Source organism: Channa argus, chromosome 1 (genome assembly GCF_033026475.1).
Source record: "Channa argus isolate prfri chromosome 1, Channa argus male v1.0, whole genome shotgun sequence".
Taxonomy (NCBI): domain Eukaryota; kingdom Metazoa; phylum Chordata; class Actinopteri; order Anabantiformes; family Channidae; genus Channa; species Channa argus.
In genome coordinates this window covers 21,628,047-21,641,523 of record NC_090197.1, presented here as the reverse complement: position 1 = coordinate 21,641,523, position 13,477 = coordinate 21,628,047, and the positions used below count along the sequence as shown (strand labels likewise).

The following is a 13,477-nucleotide window of genomic DNA, read 5'->3' as shown; positions in this document are numbered from 1 at the left end:
TCACCACTTTCATCACAAGTATAAAATCCAAGCTGCAACCTAGCTTTATTTTCTTCATTCCTATTCAAGTCAGGCCTCTTAATTCCACAACACTCCCCTCTCTCTCAGCCATATCGTCCCATTCCATACTCATTTGTTGCCCCTCTATCATATCACAGTGCATTTCCCAACCAATAAGCAGAGGCACTCTTCTGGAGAAATGTATTTATCTTTCACATAAACTTCATTCTGGCTCCACTGGTCTCTCTTCAGTAGTTCTCGCTGGCACTTAATTTCTATTAATGGTTCTGCAACTGGCACTCAATTCCAATCTACTGCTAGAGTCAGGGAGCTCACATGAGGAAATATGCATAGGCAATTATCCTCTGTAATGTGCATGGCCTCATCCACTAATGCATTTTTGCTCATTGTGTGTTGCAAGAGCTATTGTGAACCGTTGGCTCTGTGCATGCATACATTAAATGGTGATGCAGAGGCTGATGTGGAAGGTGAAAAGTATGTGCATAGTTGTGATATTAGTCAGGTCATATTATTGTTACAAGTGTAGTGGCCAAGAACAAACAGGATTGGTTGCACACTTGTTCAGAAGCACAAACTCTCCTGGTATTTATCAGGGCAGCACAGCAGCAAACAAACTCACGATAATAATCATCATTAGCATTGTGCACTGAGTAGCTTGTAAAGCTTTTTTCTGAGTAATAGCAGTGTTTCTCTTGCTGTGCCATTGTTTCTGGAGAGTCCTTCAATATCTGCTCAGCAGTCTGCCGGTTATAGATTTAACACAGCTCACTGGGACAGTGATAGGAGGCCAATAACAGGCACCTGGGCTTGTAAAGCCTCCATCTGCAGAAGAAACACAGAGCAAATAAACCCAGAGGAGGCTGCACACATACACAACCCTATTAGAGCTGCTGTAATGACACTGCGAAATGTGTTCACACACACCAAGGTGTGTTAAAGTTTTATAGTGTGAGGTCAGTGATGAGGTGGGCTCAGATATGATGGGATGAGGCCTAATAGGGTGTTTTATAGATACTGTCTGTGTGTGTGAGTGTGTGTGTCTGTGTGTGTGATTGTGTGTCGATGTGTTGTGTTGACTGTCTTTATGTTTGCATTTCTTTGTGTGAATAAATACTATATTTCATCAGATTACCATCAGATCTCTGCAGTTGACTTAAATGTTTAATGTTATGGATGGGAGCCAACCCTATGCACCACATTCCTTCTGAAATCACAGCCAACACACACACACACACACACACACACACACACACATACAAACGTAACAACCTCCTGACCCTGCCTGATATGAAGGTTTACCAGCCAACGCTCTCTGGTGGAACTCATCTACCTTGAAACCTGAATTCCAGCTACGCTTTCCGCTTGATCGGCTTGTGTTTCTTTTACTAGACATCCATCGAGTCCTGTAAAACCCTGAACACCTATCTCTTGTTTTTGTTTCACTTTGGTTTGCTTTTGAGGACAGCAGATGGAGGCGAATCTGTTGTCTGTGGCAATACAGGCAATACAGTCAGGTGGCTTTGCTCGACGCCAAATACAAGGGTGCAGACAATAGACTTGTCTGTCAGAGTCGGACAAGCAGAAGAGAAGAAAAAGGCTACAACAGTCAATGTTGCACTGTTGACAAGGAATTTAAAAGAGCAATACAGAAATGTGTGAGCAATGTTTTCCAAGAACAGATTGAACAGACCTTGGTGAAGATAAGTGGAATACAACACAGTAATTATTTGCAAAACATGTATTTTTAATAATGTATGCACTATGTTGTGTGCATGCGTGAAAGTACGTGTTAAAAGCAGGTCTAAGGGGAGTCAAATTCTAGCCAGTGAACTCCATCCCAGAGCTAAATTACAGAAGCCAGCCATGATTTCATGCTTCACTACATTATTTCTCCTTTTTCCTCGGCTCTCTCCCCTCCTCTCTCTGTCTCATTTACCTCTGCCTTAACCCCCACATGGATCTTCTCTGGTTAAAGAGCAAAAAGAGGTGAACCACACAACCATGCGGCATGAATATTTCATCTGTGTTTGGATTACCATTTTCTCCAAAGATTCATTGTTCTATGTATAAAACATGCAGCATGCACCTTTGCGCCTAGATCATAACCCCTGGCCTTCTAATCACAGGCGAGGCATGCCCTCACCTTTCCGGCCATGCCAACTGCGAGCATGTGTCAACATGTCCATGTGTAAGTCAGGAGGGTGGTTTCTGTGTAGGTGGATGCCTGTGCATTAAGTGCTTGTGCACAATCAGATTTGGATTTTATAACAGTGTATGTGTTTGTGTGTGCTTGCTTAGGGGTTGGAGCGAGGCTAAGACCGGCTCATCTTTCACACACACATAGACACACACACACATACACATACTCCTCTACCCTCAGGCTGGATTAGATGATGAGGTGGGAGAGTGAGCGAGATTGGAAAGGAAAGAAAAAATGTGTTTGGTAGGAGGGAGAAAGAAAGCAAGTACCAGATTAAGAGTGAAATTCAAGTCTTTTGGCTGCTGGCTCAGCTCCACCTTTAAGTTGCAGCTGTTATATTCTTTCAAATGATCTACCTCCTTTTGGATAAACAGTAGCCTACAGTAGTGTGTGTGTATGTGTAGATGTTGACAACCCACATCATCTGGCTGTGTGACACCTCGCTTTTGCCTTCATCTCCTCCCATCTTTCTATCGCTAAATGAGCACTGAATAGAGAAGCGGACGGGGCTGGATAGCTTTGAATGGCTCACTCTGTGGGTGTTTGATGGAGAAAATGGGTGCACGAGCTATTCTGACCTAAATCGCCCCTATCTCCTCCCAGCCATAGAAATGGGCTCTTTTAAATGTATAGTTTCTCCAAAATTACCATACAAGTAATTCGAAAGAGTGAGCCACAGGCAGGCGGTGAATATCTCAAGAGCAGTTGACCTGAGTAAAAAAAAAAAAAAGCAAAACATTTACCTTTAGCGTTTTAGTGTGCGGCCAAAAATGATGCCTTGCAGAAGCATGAAAGCAGAAACTAATCAAAGAGAAAATTATTCTCATTTGTTCCATATCCAAGAATAATCGAGTCGACTCGGTGCAAAGGTCACACACATGCGTGGCATCTTCATCCTCACCCAGCAGCAAGTTTGAATTTTGTTTTTCACCATCCTCAATTAGCACAATTTATCTTTTATGTCAAAGCAAAACAGTGATTTGGGAAGAGAGAACTTTTGTAGCATTCATCTTCTCAGAACCAAAGCATTTACCTTTTTGCTTGTCAAATGGGGATGAAGGCGCCAGATGAAAGAAGAAAGTTGGTGTCTCACTTTACTTTGAATTAGACTCCATCTTTGAACCAATTCTTGTTTGTTTGTGATGGCAAAAAGCTCGCAGCATTTCTAATCAAACCCCTTGGGACTGCCTGTCTTGATTTGGCCCTTCAAGCTGCCGTGTGCAGCTCATTGTGTTTCTACTTTGTTCTTCCTTTCTTTGTGCACATCATGAAGAATCTCGAGCTGGGCTTTGACTGCAATGTTCAGTATCCTGCACTTGGGGAAAAAAAAAAACACTTGCGACATGCTGAGAGCTGTTGTGCAGTTGAAATGAAGTCATAAAAGATATGCAATTCCCATTGGAAATATCCATTTAAAGCTGTAAATTTGTGGTCCTCTCGTGGCCTTGAATACACCTTCAAGTTTGTTAATCTTCATCTCTCTGTGCTGCAGTCATCTCAAATGTCAGCACAGCAGAATCAATAAAAAACAGGGTCATTTAAGAAAGTAAATATCCTTTATTTTGTGTGTGAACCCTGAATAGAAATGGATTATTATTTTTAACCACATCTTACAAAACTCACATTTTGTAGTGCTAGCAGTGGCAGTAAGCAATCATCACTGTTGCTGATTGTAGAGACTCTGCAAATTCTGTCTTCTTCATCATCTTCCCCTTCCTGTTGGAAATAAGTCTTCCAATGTTTTTTCCACTTTCACTCAGACAAGTTCAGACTTCAGGGGTTTGTTCTTTTTTTGCATTCAAGCATTAACAATAGTTCCCGTTCTTTAATTAATTAATTCTATTTATTTATTATTTATTTTCTGGTGACCTTCCCTCTCTTCCTTTTTCTCTACAGCTGGTGTCGATACTAGACCACCAAGTCCAGCCCGGCAGATTTAGGACAGGAAAAAAGAAAAAGGGTGTTGAGGTGTTTGTGGCATCTGTCTCTTGGACCCAAACTCAGTTATATCCAGTTCAGTCAAACCAAATATTCCAAAAAGACCTAAATTGAATACACTATCAGGTGATATTATATAATAAATATATATATATATATATATATATATATATATATATATATATATATATATATATATATATATACTTTATCTGAAAACCATTATTTTAATTCTAACTAATTCAAGAATTTGATTATTGTACTCTAGAATGCATTTGAATTATTTGAAAAAATAAATGGAAGTAGAGCGAACAGCTAGCTTAGCTCTGTGGAAAAATGAAAAATACACCTAACACCTGTGAGGTTCATTGACAACCAGCAGATATGCTGCGTAAAAGTGCTGAGAGGGCAGATAAAGTGTTTGCTTAAGAAATAGCTAGTTAAGCCTACACTATGTAACACCCTGTAAATACACAAATTGCTGATTTAGTATTTTTGTTTACGGCATATACAGATTTAAAAAACTAGATAGAGAAGCTGTTATTTGGATTTTTGTAACTTTAGACACACATAGGCTGACTCTTTTCTCACAGTTATGCTTAGTTAGACTAACCAGCTAAGGCACAGTTAGAAATTTAGATCTAAATAAAAAACAAATAAAAAGTGTATTTCCCAAAAGGAAACCATACTTTGTTGCTAAATATGCAAAAGCTACAGAAAGGAACAGAGGATACAAGGGTAGTAAAGGTCTCTCAGTCTGAAGAAGGATACACTTCACAACAACAGTCAGTCATATGAACACTGAAACAGTTTTCACTTGGTGTAATTATTTCTTCTTTCAGTGGAAGAAATCCTGACAGAGGATACTGATGTACTTATTTAAGTTATGGAGGCCAAACTCCACAGTCATCCATCTCTTCAAAAACGTATTAAAATATGTCTATTTGAAGTCATTCAAAGGGTTCAATCTCCAAATTTGTCAAAAAAAAAAGAATATATTCTAAACTTTCAATGGTTTTAGTTCAAAATTCCCTCTTTTGTTACTTGTAAAAGGGCTTAAGGAGAGATCTTATTTAAATGGCTCAAGGTTGTTGTTATGTTTGACAAAGGGTGATCAGTTCATCAGCTAAGGTGCAAAAGTCAACTTCACATTTTAAAGTTTGCAGTGTTTATATGAAATCTGACAAATGCATTTATTGTGTGTATCCGAACTTCTAAAAGGCCTTTTTAAATGGTAATGGTAAATGCTCTGCACTTAAATAGCTCTTTTCTACCTATTAGTACTCAAATTGCTTTACACTGCTTCTCTTTCACCCATTCACACTCACAATGACACACACACACTCACACACCGATGGGGGAGCTGCTATGCAGCTGCCCAACTATGTAGGTATTCAGTGTCTAACTCAAGGACACTTTGACTGTAGGATTGCTGGATGACCACTCTACCTCCTGTGCCACAGTTACCCTTTAGTTAAAACACAACTTGAAACAGTGACCAAAAAGCAGCGCAATTGAGATATAATTTGTCATTTAAAAAAAAATATATATATATTTCTCCAGATTATGAGTGACATAAGGATAACATTTTAAAAGCACATGTTCTAATAATTCTATTTATAACCAAAAACAGAATCACCCTTTACTGCAGTCAACTTTGAATCCATTTATCCATTCATTACACATATGGAATGATTATCCTCTAATTACAATTTTATATACATACCTTCCTCTTGATATGACAGAGTGAGTAGTGTGGGCTGGACAACTGTTCATTCATCATAATATAAGCTTACCTCACAAAGTGATTTAGTTCTCTGATAATAGTCGTATTACTCATCAACCCACATTTACACACATACACACACACCTACACACACACACACACACACACACACACGCACACGCGCACACACCTACACACACACACACACACACACACGCACACGCACACACACACACACACACACACACACACACACACACACACACACACACACGTCCAAAGCTTTCTACACTCCGCACTTCACCCAATCTGCCACCACTGTTGCAGCCTAACCTATCAGTCAGAGTAAGCTGACAGCTATGGCTAATGCTTCCCTTTTATTTAATCATGGTTCAAAATTTACCATTCATTTACTGGGTTTAGTATCATATTCAGCATAGGCTGGAGTGTTTGTAGTGCTATTTAATTGTGATGCATATTTTGAGCCATGGACTGTCATTTTATGGCATTTTAAGGCATTTCCCAACAATAAATATCTTCTACGTTTAGGATATTTGACATAAACGGTGTCAGGATTACATGCTGGTTCATGAAAATGTGCTGTAAGGGATCTAATTATGTAGCTGTTGAATGTAAAGCTAAATGTTACCTGAAAGCCTCATTCTACACGCGTCAAATTACTCAATATCGATATAAGTGAATTGCCACAACATCTGCGTATAGACATGTTAACAACTTTGACAGTCACACTACATAATTGGTGTGCCAGGGCTTGCTTAGTTATTCAGCGATAATGAGAGTAGCTCTCTCTCTCTCTCTCTCTCTTCTTGCTACTCTCTGTCAAAGACACACAAAAACACTCACACACACTTGGAGATATTCAACAGAAACACTCATTTAATACAACTGCTCAGCCCAGTGTGCCGACTGGACACTTGCCTGCCCTCCCCCGATGAGACTTGATTGGAGTCATCATCAGCACAATATCTTGACTCGAGGGGGTAGAAGCACAATACAAACTTAACTCCTGAGCCTTGAACTGTAATCGACCCCTTTGCGGGCTTGGATCTATCATCTTGACTGAGGTGATCCGGAGATGACAGGCCTGCACATCCATCAAGCACCACTCAGGTCAGGCCCATGTAAAACCTGAACCAGCACAGTCTCTGACTCAATAGAACACAACAAGTTGAAATTTGAATTTGCTATAATCCAGTTTTTTTCCGCTCTTCCAGGACATACATCAACCTTAATGTCTTTGCTTTGACTTTCAGAATTGTACACAGTCAAAGCATATAAATGGAAATATGCTGTTCCTTTGTGGTGCCCTCAGTTAAACTTTACTTCATACTTCTCCCCTTTCTAGCATGTCTATTTCTTTGTTAAATCCCCCTGTTCTGGCTGCTATATCCCTCCATACAGAAAGGTTAAACACACCTAAGCAGAGGCAGTGTGACTGATGCTGGTGCTGTTTCTAAATGTTAATGATACCCTCCAGGCAGAGCGCTGTACACCACACTATACTACCATAGAGTTATAGCGTGGCGGTTATGCTATAGTGGCTCCATTTCTGCTCGCACACATAAGAGTGTGTGTGCTAACCCAGACACACACACACCGGGGACAACCCACTGTACAGCTGGCACACAGCCAGGAGTCCTTCCACTGAGTGGTCAGGGAGAGAAATCAATCAAACATGGCTTGTCAGGCCCCTGAATCCGTTATGGCAGAGAAAGTGGTGAGGCTTGAGTAAACAGGGATGACAAGGAGAGACAATTAGCAGGAATTCAGGCAGTTGTTAGAGGCAAGCTTGGGGGATTTGGTAGTCCTTCATGGCCTAGTTTGGCCCACCTCTGCTTAGCTACATCAACAGGCTTGGCTCGCAGCTTTATTGCTGGTAATTCACTGGCCCTCAGTGTTTTATGCCTTCTCCTTTTACAGCCTAAGCAGGCTAAATCCATTTAAATAAACACCAGTGCTGCAGAATGATGGTTGAGGTGTTTAAAAGCACCGATGCAGGACTAGCACATACACTGCATTATGGCTGGGGACATAACGGGATTTCAGGCCAATGTAGTGTACAGGTATTGGATCAGATATTGGAGGTCTTGCTAAAGCTGACTTTGATATTAGATGCCCTCCATATACAACTGCACCATATGTATTGTATAGCATGCAATTCTCATGCAGACGTTTTGTGTTCAAAATTTCTCCCAAACCCCCAGAATTAGTCACAAGGTTTGCTGTACTTGGATTTAGAAACGATGTGTAGGGACCTCTCTGTGCAAGTAAGTGAGCAGCCATTACTCATACGTAAACTCATTACATTGGTCTAATAGCTCTGTCTCGGGACGGCCTCAGCCAGCCTATGGAAAGAACATTAGTGTGTCCTATGTATGGAACACAGCACCGCAGTTCATTCATTCTTCTCTATGGTATATGGATCAGACAGATAATTAACTGCAGAGACATGAAGTCATTGTTCAGTTGGAGATATGGACCCAGTCTAATAAGAATTTGCACTGTATAGTGGGGAGGAAAGGGACATAGGGAAGAGGCTGATAATAACTGGTGAATGGCCTGTACAGTTTGCCATATCCTGTTGTCCCCTCTATGATATTACAATGGTCTGAGTTGATTTTTAAAAAGTCCTGCTTCACTCAGAAAAACATTGAGCTTGTTTTGATACACTAACAGCTTGAAAATAACAGCAAGTCTATGCAGTAAGTCCATGAGGTACCTTTATGTCTTTAATATTTAAAAAAAAATGTGTATTCACAGATTCTCGATGTTTCTTTGAGCAGATACAGATGTCAATTTTTTTAAAGACTTTTAAAGACAGTCTTTGGACTGGGAGGAAACTGGAGAACCTGTAGGAAACCCTCACAAGCACGGGTAGAACAACTCCACAGAGAAAGGCCACAGCTGGAAGGTGAATTCGAACCAGGGAACTTTTAGCGGTACAGCGGCAGTATGTTGTGATGTCTTTTTTAGATGGATCTTTAAGTTTGAAAGCTTTTTGGTTATGATTTGACATTTTAGTATCTTTAGTAGGCAAACCAAGTAATAATTATTTTGATGTACATATGGAATGAAAGAGTAAAATTTAGAGACATATAATAATAATAATAAAAATAATAATTATATACCCATAATAATAATAATGTTCAGCTTTAACTTGTTTTTCTTTCTATTTTTTTAGGGGTTGAGCAAATTCCCCTCATAAATGGGACATAGAGTTAATTTATGTCCCGTGCGTCTGGGTCTCTCACACAAGGCCAACCTGTGCCAGGATCAGGACATAAATTCTAACTTCTAATACACTGAATGGACCTTTGTGCTGGACCTGAAGGACCGTAGAGGGAGGGCCCCAAGCCACAGAACCTCCACAAGTTGTCTAGTAGGAAAGAAGTCTTAAGAAGTTTATCACATTCATCCAGGAACTGCAGGAAATCCTTCATACTACAGAAGCTTAGCAAAGAGGCATCTAAAATCAATTTGGTCTTTAAATGTATTTAGGGTATATATGTCTGTTTAAAAGGTAGGAAAATCCGCAGGGATTGCATGCCTACTGCATTTGATGTGTCCCTGTGGGATAGCATGCATATGTGTGGGTCTCGGTGGAGTTGCTAATGCATTGTGTGCATACGTATCTGTGTGTGTACTAGAATATTGATGACAATATGACTGGAGGAATCAAGCATGTATTGTACATTACTTCACTGTACATCTGTCCTATTGGTTCCCAGCCTTTGCTCAATCCTGGAGGTCAACACAGTAGACAGAGAAAGGGCCAAGTAGGCCAAGCATCAGTTTATCTTATAGCAGCCTCTATACTTTGTATTCTCTTCTCTCACATGTATGATTCATATCGATGCATGAAGTATTACTTCAAAGCTCTCATGTTTATGAGTCCATAACATCTGACGCGTTCATGTTTACGCTCCCAAGCCACATTTGACATTTTCTGGATATGATGAATCATTAATGATGACCTCAATAGGCTTTCACATCTTTGGCCCACAGATCAATAAAGTGGTTAGGGGAGTAGGTCAGCGGCTCTCCAGAGGTGCCTGTCAGTGTGTGTGTCTGTCTTTGAGCATGCCTCCGAACAGTCACACCCAGCAAGCGACTGTAAAACGTCGGTGCTAATTGGCGGCCAAGCGGAGCCGTGTCTTCAGTGCGACGCTCTGGGACTGGCAGAATCGCGGCTGGTTTTCTGCGTTTTCTTTTTTTTTTTTCAAGCAACGCCTGCCTGGGAGGCTGTGGGAGTTCCATCTATTATTGATAAGATCCAAGGATGAAAGCAGTAACTCACAGTGGGGATTGAGCATCTTTGGCCCCACACAGAAAAAAAAAGAAACAGCCTTGACCGCCAACTCTGTGTGAAAGGACACAAGGAAATGTCTTTTTCAATTCCTACTGAACTCAGCTGAGATTCAAACAGTGTAAAAAAACCCAAAGTAAATACACGGCTTTATACAAAATTAAATAAGATGTCATTTGTTGTGAATCTTTACTCACCCCTAGCATTTAGAAGCACAGTCCTCTCTGAGATTTTCTGTCCCCAGATGATGACATTGTGTTATGCACTGGTTTGCCAGCTTTGGCAGTGGCTCAGCTTGGTGCTGTTCAATGATTCAGCTGTGTAGAATTGACCTCCATCTCACCTTGGCAGTACTTCCCAACCAAATGGACATTTGGCAACCAGAATGCACACTGGATATACAAGCATGTGTGCACCAGCGATAACACACACATGCACCAACTCACACAAATACACACACACACACACACCCACACACACACACACATACAGACACACTTGCTGGGAAAGGTTACAGTGCTGTTTGAAACAAAGGGGCAGATGGTTGACAATTGTACAGTGCCAAAACTGGCAAGGTGGTTAAAATATGCATTTTTATTTGTTTGTGTGTGTTCATGAATATGTCCCTACACATCTTGCTGAGGTAGTTTTCAGTGGAGTAATATTCAGCTAACATCAGTCTAAACTTCTCCCAACAGAACACAGCTCTGTGTGTTTGATTTGGACTGTTAGTGTTTCTCTCCAGTCCCACAGCAAAGTGCTTTGCTTTGCCAGAAGTTGCTGTAATATGCTTTGAAATTTTATAACAAGCTATAAAAACAGTCATCGCTGGTGTTGATTCATCGTTTAAGGAAATTGTGCTAATTTGCAGCTCTGAAACATTCTTTTGGAAATAAGAAATCAAAGTGCTGATCTTGTATTTCTTTATAATTACTTCCCATTAACAAATCCTGGGTTTTTTGTAATACACATATTACACTAATATTGGTTATTACCCTTATAATGTGTGCCCTGCTTAATCCAGTGGTTGGTTTATAGTATTTCAATTTAGTGCATTTCTCAGATCTGAAATAAATATTCTCAACACTACTTGTTTAACCTCAACATCATTTAGTCACTTGTGTCCGTCGTGTAAACAATTTCTCAATCTTTTGAACAAATTGCAAATGTTTTGGCGCATTCACAAAAACGATTATGTACAATTTTCCAAAGCATGTAGGATTTTGTTCTTTGCCGATGATCAATGGAAAACGGCTGTAAAAGTTGTAGAACAGGTTAAACAAACAGTTATCCAAGATAACTCTGGCTCTAGGAGCAATAATTAACTCATTAGCTTGTCGGACAGTACAGCAAAGTCCTTAGGGTTCCAGTCCACAATTTTCATTTTTCTATTGGTTTCATACAGTTTTCACATCTCTTTTTAAACAGTTAACACACACGTCATTCAGTGACCCACAGCTTTATAGTAACTGTGCCAAACAAACAGCAAATACACCTTCTCAGCTGAATAGAAAATTATGAATCCATACTGTATATATATGGAAAAAGAATGAAATCTGATGCAGTACAATGAAAAAAAAATCGTTTCTGATTATTATATTTATTTAATTTGAATGTAAAAGTTGTGTTGTTTGACACTTTTGTTGCATGTTTTTAATGCTATATTAGTGTTAGACTATTTTGCAAATAAAATGTGTCATTTTGTTTGTGCTGGTTTGAATATGCGAAGTCAAAATAGACAGAAATGTTTATGCAAATGGGAAAAAACAACAGATCTTTTAACAAACATAGCTTAACACAAATATTTGTCCAAAACATACAAATGAATCAATACCACTGAAAGTTAATGGCAAACACTAAAGCTGATTTTAGAGTTTTCTAAAGGTAGAATACATTTCGAAACTATCAACAAAATGGTCATATTATTTATATCGTCCAAGCTAATGACGACACATGAGGCCAGCCACCATTTTTGTTCAATGAAGAGCTTCCCATGTAGACTCTGAAGCTCCACCCATACAGTAAGCAGTTGGAGGTGGGAGGGGGTTTTCTACACAGGTTGCCATAATCTTTCAGACATATTTCTATACATATCTATTACACTATTTTTTATAAGTGTGTCCTGAATTGATTAATCATTCTGAGGTGAATTTTGCTTTTCACTAATAAGGCGGAATGTGTGAAGCATTGGATCAACCAGTGATTAACCTCTTCTCAAAAATAGCTCAGAAGTGCAGCTCATCAACCCTCAATTGGCAAACATATACTGTATAGACAGAGCACAATATAATACATTTCAAAGTTTTTACTTGTTTTTTGTTTTTTTGTGCTACTGCATGTAGTGCTGTGGTTGTATTGTATGTTACTGATGGTAAAAAACATAAAATTGTAAATGTGAATCCTCTCCACACTTTTGCCATCACACTCCTACATATACTAATGTGACAATTTGCAACCAAACACTCATTGAGCAGCTACAGCTTTTATACAAAGAAAAAATGTTGAAGATCAACTGGTGCGCCCCATTACAGCACCTTGCAGCCGAATACACAACTATTGCTTTAGTAAAGAAGACAGTCAATAGTGCACTTAACCGTGGCTGCTCCATACTTCCTCTGATGTTTGATTAGCATTTGGAGTAATACCTCTGATACATGATCACAACAGAAACAATAAGTGGTGAGGCTTATATCAATGAAATAACAATAAAAACAGCAGCACTTTACTACATCCATGCATAATTTTCTGTCTGGTCCCTAGTTAATAGGCAGGCAAATTCAAAGAGATAATGATGGACTTCCCCACTAATTAAGAATATTAATGTATAGAGAGGCACTTGCTGACTTCAAACTCAATGAATGGCTTTTGCTGACAGTCATGATGACCAGAAATTGTATCAAAAACAGGGCTTGATTTCAATGTTAAGTATTGTAATGTTTTATTAGTTGAGTTAAACCCTCTTCTCTCTACACCTGATTTCTTCTTTACATGAGTAAGACTGTCCACTCCGTGTCATTTTGCACATTCAGTGACCTTCCACTCCCAGGTTGTTAGCCTTGTCTGGGAGGCTAATCATCATCTCCTCTGGCTCAAGTTAGCCCAAGAAAGAGCCTTGGCAGAATGAGAGAGTTAAATATTCATGTCCTACCGTGGTGTAATATCCTCCTCAATGATGTTTGAACCTTTTGACCTGAGGTAATCAGCAGTAATCACATGGTCACACTGAACAGTGATAAATTTGATCTTTAGATGATTTAGCGTGATG

The 13,477-nt window shown here is 39.6% G+C and overlaps 1 long non-coding RNA gene across 1 annotated transcript in view; it reads left to right on the top strand.

Moving 5' to 3' along the window:
- The window catches only part of LOC137128760 (uncharacterized), an 86,151-nt gene extending 73,447 nt beyond the window's left edge, over positions 1-12,704 (top strand). Inside the window, exon 4 of the long non-coding RNA XR_010914641.1 lies at positions 9,088-12,704. This is a non-coding gene — a long non-coding RNA (uncharacterized lncRNA). The remainder of the gene's footprint in view (positions 1-9,087) is intronic.
- The last annotated feature ends 773 nt before the right edge of the window (positions 12,705-13,477 follow it).